The sequence below is a fragment of the Oratosquilla oratoria genome, chromosome 14 (genome assembly GCF_046742065.1).
Source record: "Oratosquilla oratoria isolate Oo_2021 chromosome 14, ASM4674206v1, whole genome shotgun sequence".
In the NCBI taxonomy this organism is placed as follows: domain Eukaryota; kingdom Metazoa; phylum Arthropoda; class Malacostraca; order Stomatopoda; family Squillidae; genus Oratosquilla; species Oratosquilla oratoria.
In genome coordinates this window covers 58,134,232-58,139,231 of record NC_134790.1, presented here as the reverse complement: position 1 = coordinate 58,139,231, position 5,000 = coordinate 58,134,232, and positions in this window count along the sequence as shown.

The window sequence follows — 5,000 nt, the reverse complement described above, 5'->3', positions numbered from 1 at the left end:
ACAGGAAAAGGCCATTACTCACTAGTCCATGAAAAATTGAGTTGATAAGACATTGACATCTTAAAGGAGCATTCTGCAAACCCATGGGGCACCGAAGAAATTCATGATGACCTGACGGGGTCGAGAAAGCCGTGATCTTACAAGACTTTACCTCCAAAGGAATCTGCCAAAAGCCAGCTTTTAAGTCCATGGTGATGAACACTGTTACATGGTCCTATGGACTGAAGAAGATCATTCAACACAGGCAGAGGGTAATGATCTGGGACTGTGACATCATTGACACGCCTATAATCCAAATCAGGGCGGAATGATTCATTCTTCATAGGCACAAGGAGTGGGGGTTCCACTCTGAATGATATTCTTGGATGACACCTTTATTCAACAACTCTTCAATCAAAGAATGAGCTACAAGTCTACGGGAATGAGGCAACCTGTAAGAAGATACATAGACTGGATGTATCCCTGGTTTAAGATCAATGCTATGGACAACACGATCCTTAACTCCAACCCGGTCACCGGGTAGGACTAAAGCTCGACGATGGGTCAATAATAATGCAATGAGACGGTCCCTTACTTCAGGAGAATCAATGTTACCTACATATGTCGCATACTGAGAGTCTAAATGAGCTATGTCAGTTGCATGTATAGACGATTGAATAGAAGCTACTATAAGAGGAGATGAATACTGGACAGTGTTGACTTCAGCGACACACAAAAAATAAACAAATAAATAAATAAATAGATAAATAAATAAAAATAAAATAAATAAATAAATAAATAAATAAATAAATAAATAAATAAATAAATAAAATAAACCTAAATGAACACCAGAAGAGAGTGTGATGGGTTGCACCAGTAACATTGGTTATCATGGCCGTGGTAACGTGGTTCTCACGAACAGTGGAAAGAGTACACGCTAAAGCAAGGTTTCTAACACGAACAGAGTCAGGTTGATATAAAATGTCTGAACCAATTGGGACATCTAAAATGCACACTAGGACTCGAACTACACTGGAAGGACTAATATAATGCTCGCCTACAACAACAGCAGCACAAGAAAGTAGAAGAAAGCCTAAAAGTTTGAACCCTTGGAAAATGACTGCCAGGGGAGATCATGCACAGAAGATGAGCTGTGGATAGAAACAGGCTTGGCTATTGTAGAAATGACGTTCTTGTCAAAAGTAACCATACGGCGCCGAGACGATATATCTATGGCATGAGATGTTAAATATCTAAGTCTAAGAGACAATCACACTGAAGTATAATATCAGAAACTACCACAAAGTTGACATAAAACACTAGCAAAAGAATAAAACCTTAAGGGAATACAAATAAAACCAAGAATAGACAAAGGGGAGCCTTGTACAGCTTGCAAAGCACTACAAGAAGGTAACAATAGTATGTTATACAAATCCTTGAGAGCAGAATATGCTCTCTCACTGATAATACTACATTCTGTCCCAGTGGCCACCGTTACAGAGATAGGTATTTGGTCCAAATAGCACCGAAAGGTAAGGAGTTGGGAAGAGACAGCAGCAACTAAAGGGACGATTTTGAACTGGTCACAGTTAGCCAGTCTTTAGAATTTTGATAAGGGCGCTTGTGAAAATGGGACTAAGTATGCTTGAGAACTGAACTACTGTCTGCTCTAAGCTGCAAATTATTGGAACACTGATCAGTAGAATGGCTACACTGTCCATGGAAATGACAGCAGCTAGATTGTGGCTGAAATGACAGTCTTGAAAAATGATGAGCAAGATTAGAGGAGGAAGTTTCGTTCATGACGTTTACGAAGGAACCACTAGAATGACCTACTTTGTTACAATACGGGCATTGAAGTATGGTAGAAGTAGATGTAGGAGTACTCTGTGTAGGCTTCGACGACAGAGGTGATGAAGAGGTACTCTGTGTAAGGGTCGAAGACAGAGGAGGTAATGAAGAGGTACTTTGTGTAGGCGTCGAAGACAGAGAAGGTGATGAAGGAGGAGGAAATACCTCCGTAGTCTGCTGTAAATGGCTGGGGATTGGAGGAACTAACAAACCACGATGAGGCAATACTTTTAACTTCCTAAAAAGCTTTGTTACAAATGAAAGTTAAAATTCATCTGGCTAATAAGGAAGAGAAGAAGCAATCGTACGTTCAGAAGGGGTAAGAAACAAGATGTAGAATAAATATTCCAAAACAAGTCGGATTCTATCCAGAGTGATTACATTATTTTCTGTTCAATGTGAATATATCAAAGAATCTAATGCTTCAGAGGCCATTGTACTGGCTCTAGCTTGAGCACGCATAAAATTCTCAGTATTCATGGAGGAAGTAAGCACGTCAGCTAATCGGTAGCACCAGAGAAAATTATCACCTACCAAGTTAGTGTCAAACATCTTTAAAACAATTGTCTTGAAAGTGTAATCATAGTTTAAATCTCCAGGGTTGACGTACGAAACTGACATCATCTCAGAGGCTAGTGAATTGGGAACAAGTTGAGGCCTTACAAAAGAAATTCTATCTGACCCTGTAATGACATTAGTGTTGATGATACTATCTTTGCATTGCTGTAAGAAAATAGATGTGGTATAATTAGGATCCTCCCCCGAGTATTTGGACACAGAGTGGTCCTGGCGGAATAGTGTATGAGTTGGGTGAGACATATTTGTGGGTGCCATTGTGTTACCGTGGCAAAAGGAGGAGACTTTGTCACTAGACCTATTGCAAAGTAAGGGGGGGGGGCGTATGGTTCGATCACTTCTAAGTAACATATATACAAATTGAAATTGGTTATAAAGATGTATACACCGAGAAAAAATAAATATACTTGTAGAAGTCATCTGCCGTAAGTTTGGTAGGCCAAACCTAGCTGTGGAAATAAAAGGGCAAAGACAACGGAAAAAAACAGACACACTCGAACATTTAGAATGCTTAGAGTTCACCACTGCACTATTCACATTCACTAAATAATATCACAACGGAATTAAATGTTTTTTTTTCTGCTGCCACCATAATTGTTCTAGGAAAGGGTGGCAATAAATAAAATATTCAATTCACGAATGATTTTTTTTTCCAATAACAAAATATGTACACGAAACAACACGCGTGGGTCTTCGACCATCGCCAAAACAAGACTGCCTATTCTGCATGGGTTAGATCCGACGTGTATTTACAATTCCTTCTAGTGCAAATCCGCCAGGTGCTTACATAAATATATACACGTTTATATGTACATTCTAATGGTCAATTATACTTACACAGGCTCCCATAACAATGTTCGAGTCTTCTCTTCTGGCTGATACATACATGCAACCTTCGAAGAAGCCTCTAATGGTTGCCAGAATACATATTTTATACATATATACGAGGGTTCACATATTCACATTTGGGTACATAAACAAATATCGCGTCTGTTGTTCGGCAATGATCGGAGACGCGTCTACTGTAGTCGGGAAGCGCAAGGTCCATTGTATGGAAAGCCTAGTCCTCGGATCACTGGGGACAATAAAATGCCCCTTTTGAAGAATCCGAGACAATGGAAAATATCTCTCGAGAGTTGACTTGAATACTTTGAAGTACTGCTCACTCCATTTGCGTGCGTATGCGCGTGTGCATGCTGGACATCGAAGGGGCTGATAACAGATGCTCGGTCCACTCACTGTCCCCAGTGGGATTGATATTCATGGAAGATAAGAAATAATACAAGGCCTTTGCAGAACCTTGGTATGAAGATACATACACATAATGTTGGAACAATGGTGGTACCGGGAAATAATCATGAATATAAGTGAAATAGACTTAATTGTATGATCATGCGGAAATATATATCATTTCCGTTCACCTAAGCAAAATGCACTTTTATGAAGTTGTCGCTCGATTACGAAGATTATAGCGGGGGAGGTCTACAAAAGGTAGGGTAAGTTAGAATTGAAACATGACCGCTGATACGACCTTTGTGAATTGCGCAAAGATGAGAAGCGTCAATGTGTGCATGTATATCTTTCCTCGTGGTTAACCAGAAATAGTGCAATCAGGCTTGTGTAACGCATTTCTCCTTCTCAGGTTGTGCAGGAATGGGGGAATCGAGTAGAAGTTGTAAAACTTCTGGAATGAGATCCGTAGGGACTACAAGTTGAAACACTGATCTATTTGGTTCATGTTTGTTCGTTAATGTTGTTTTTTTATGCAGACTGTCACCAACTAACGTGTAATTGTCGAGATTGGAAGGAAAATTTTCTGTGTCAGTTGTGTCAGCAGATTGGAGGAAGTATATGACACGTTTCCAAAGAGGGTCTGATCTCTGCGCTGCGGCTACGCGCGCTTGTGTAAGAGTTACAGAAATTGGGTTCTGAGTGATGGTCGCAATATGTCGACTGAGAGCGTCTGCAACTAGGTTTGCTTTTCCTTGAACAAAATGAAAAATGGGCTTAAACTCTTGTATAATAAGGAAGCAGCAAGCAAGTTTTCCTGAAAGATTCTTTCCTCCGTAGAGGTGTAAGATTGGTTGATCGTCTGTATATATGTATATTTCCTAACCAAGGACGATCTCTTTGAAATGGTTGAGGGCGTATATAACTGCTAAGGCTTCTATATCTGTGACTGAGTAATTTTGCTCATGTCTGTTGAGTGTACCGCTAGCAAAAGCAGTTGGTCTGAATTTTGTGCTGTGTTGTTGCATGAGGACTGCGCCAACTCCGGTGTAGGACGCATCAGTGTAGATTGTGAAAGGAAGCTTGTAGTTTGGGAAAGCAAAGACAGGTGTCGTGGTTAAGGCTTTCTTTAAGTCATTAAAGGCTTTCTCTTGTTAAGGTGTCCAAATGAAGGGTGTGTCCTTCTTAAGCAGTGATGTTAACGGTACTGCTATACTAGCTTAACCTTGAATGTAACGTCTGTAAAATCCTGATAGACGAAGGAATGAACGTATGTGTCCAGTAGAAGTAGGGCGGGGAAAAGGAAAATCAATGACTGCCTTTATCTTGTCCTGCAAGGTTAAAATTCCTTGTGAATTAAGGTC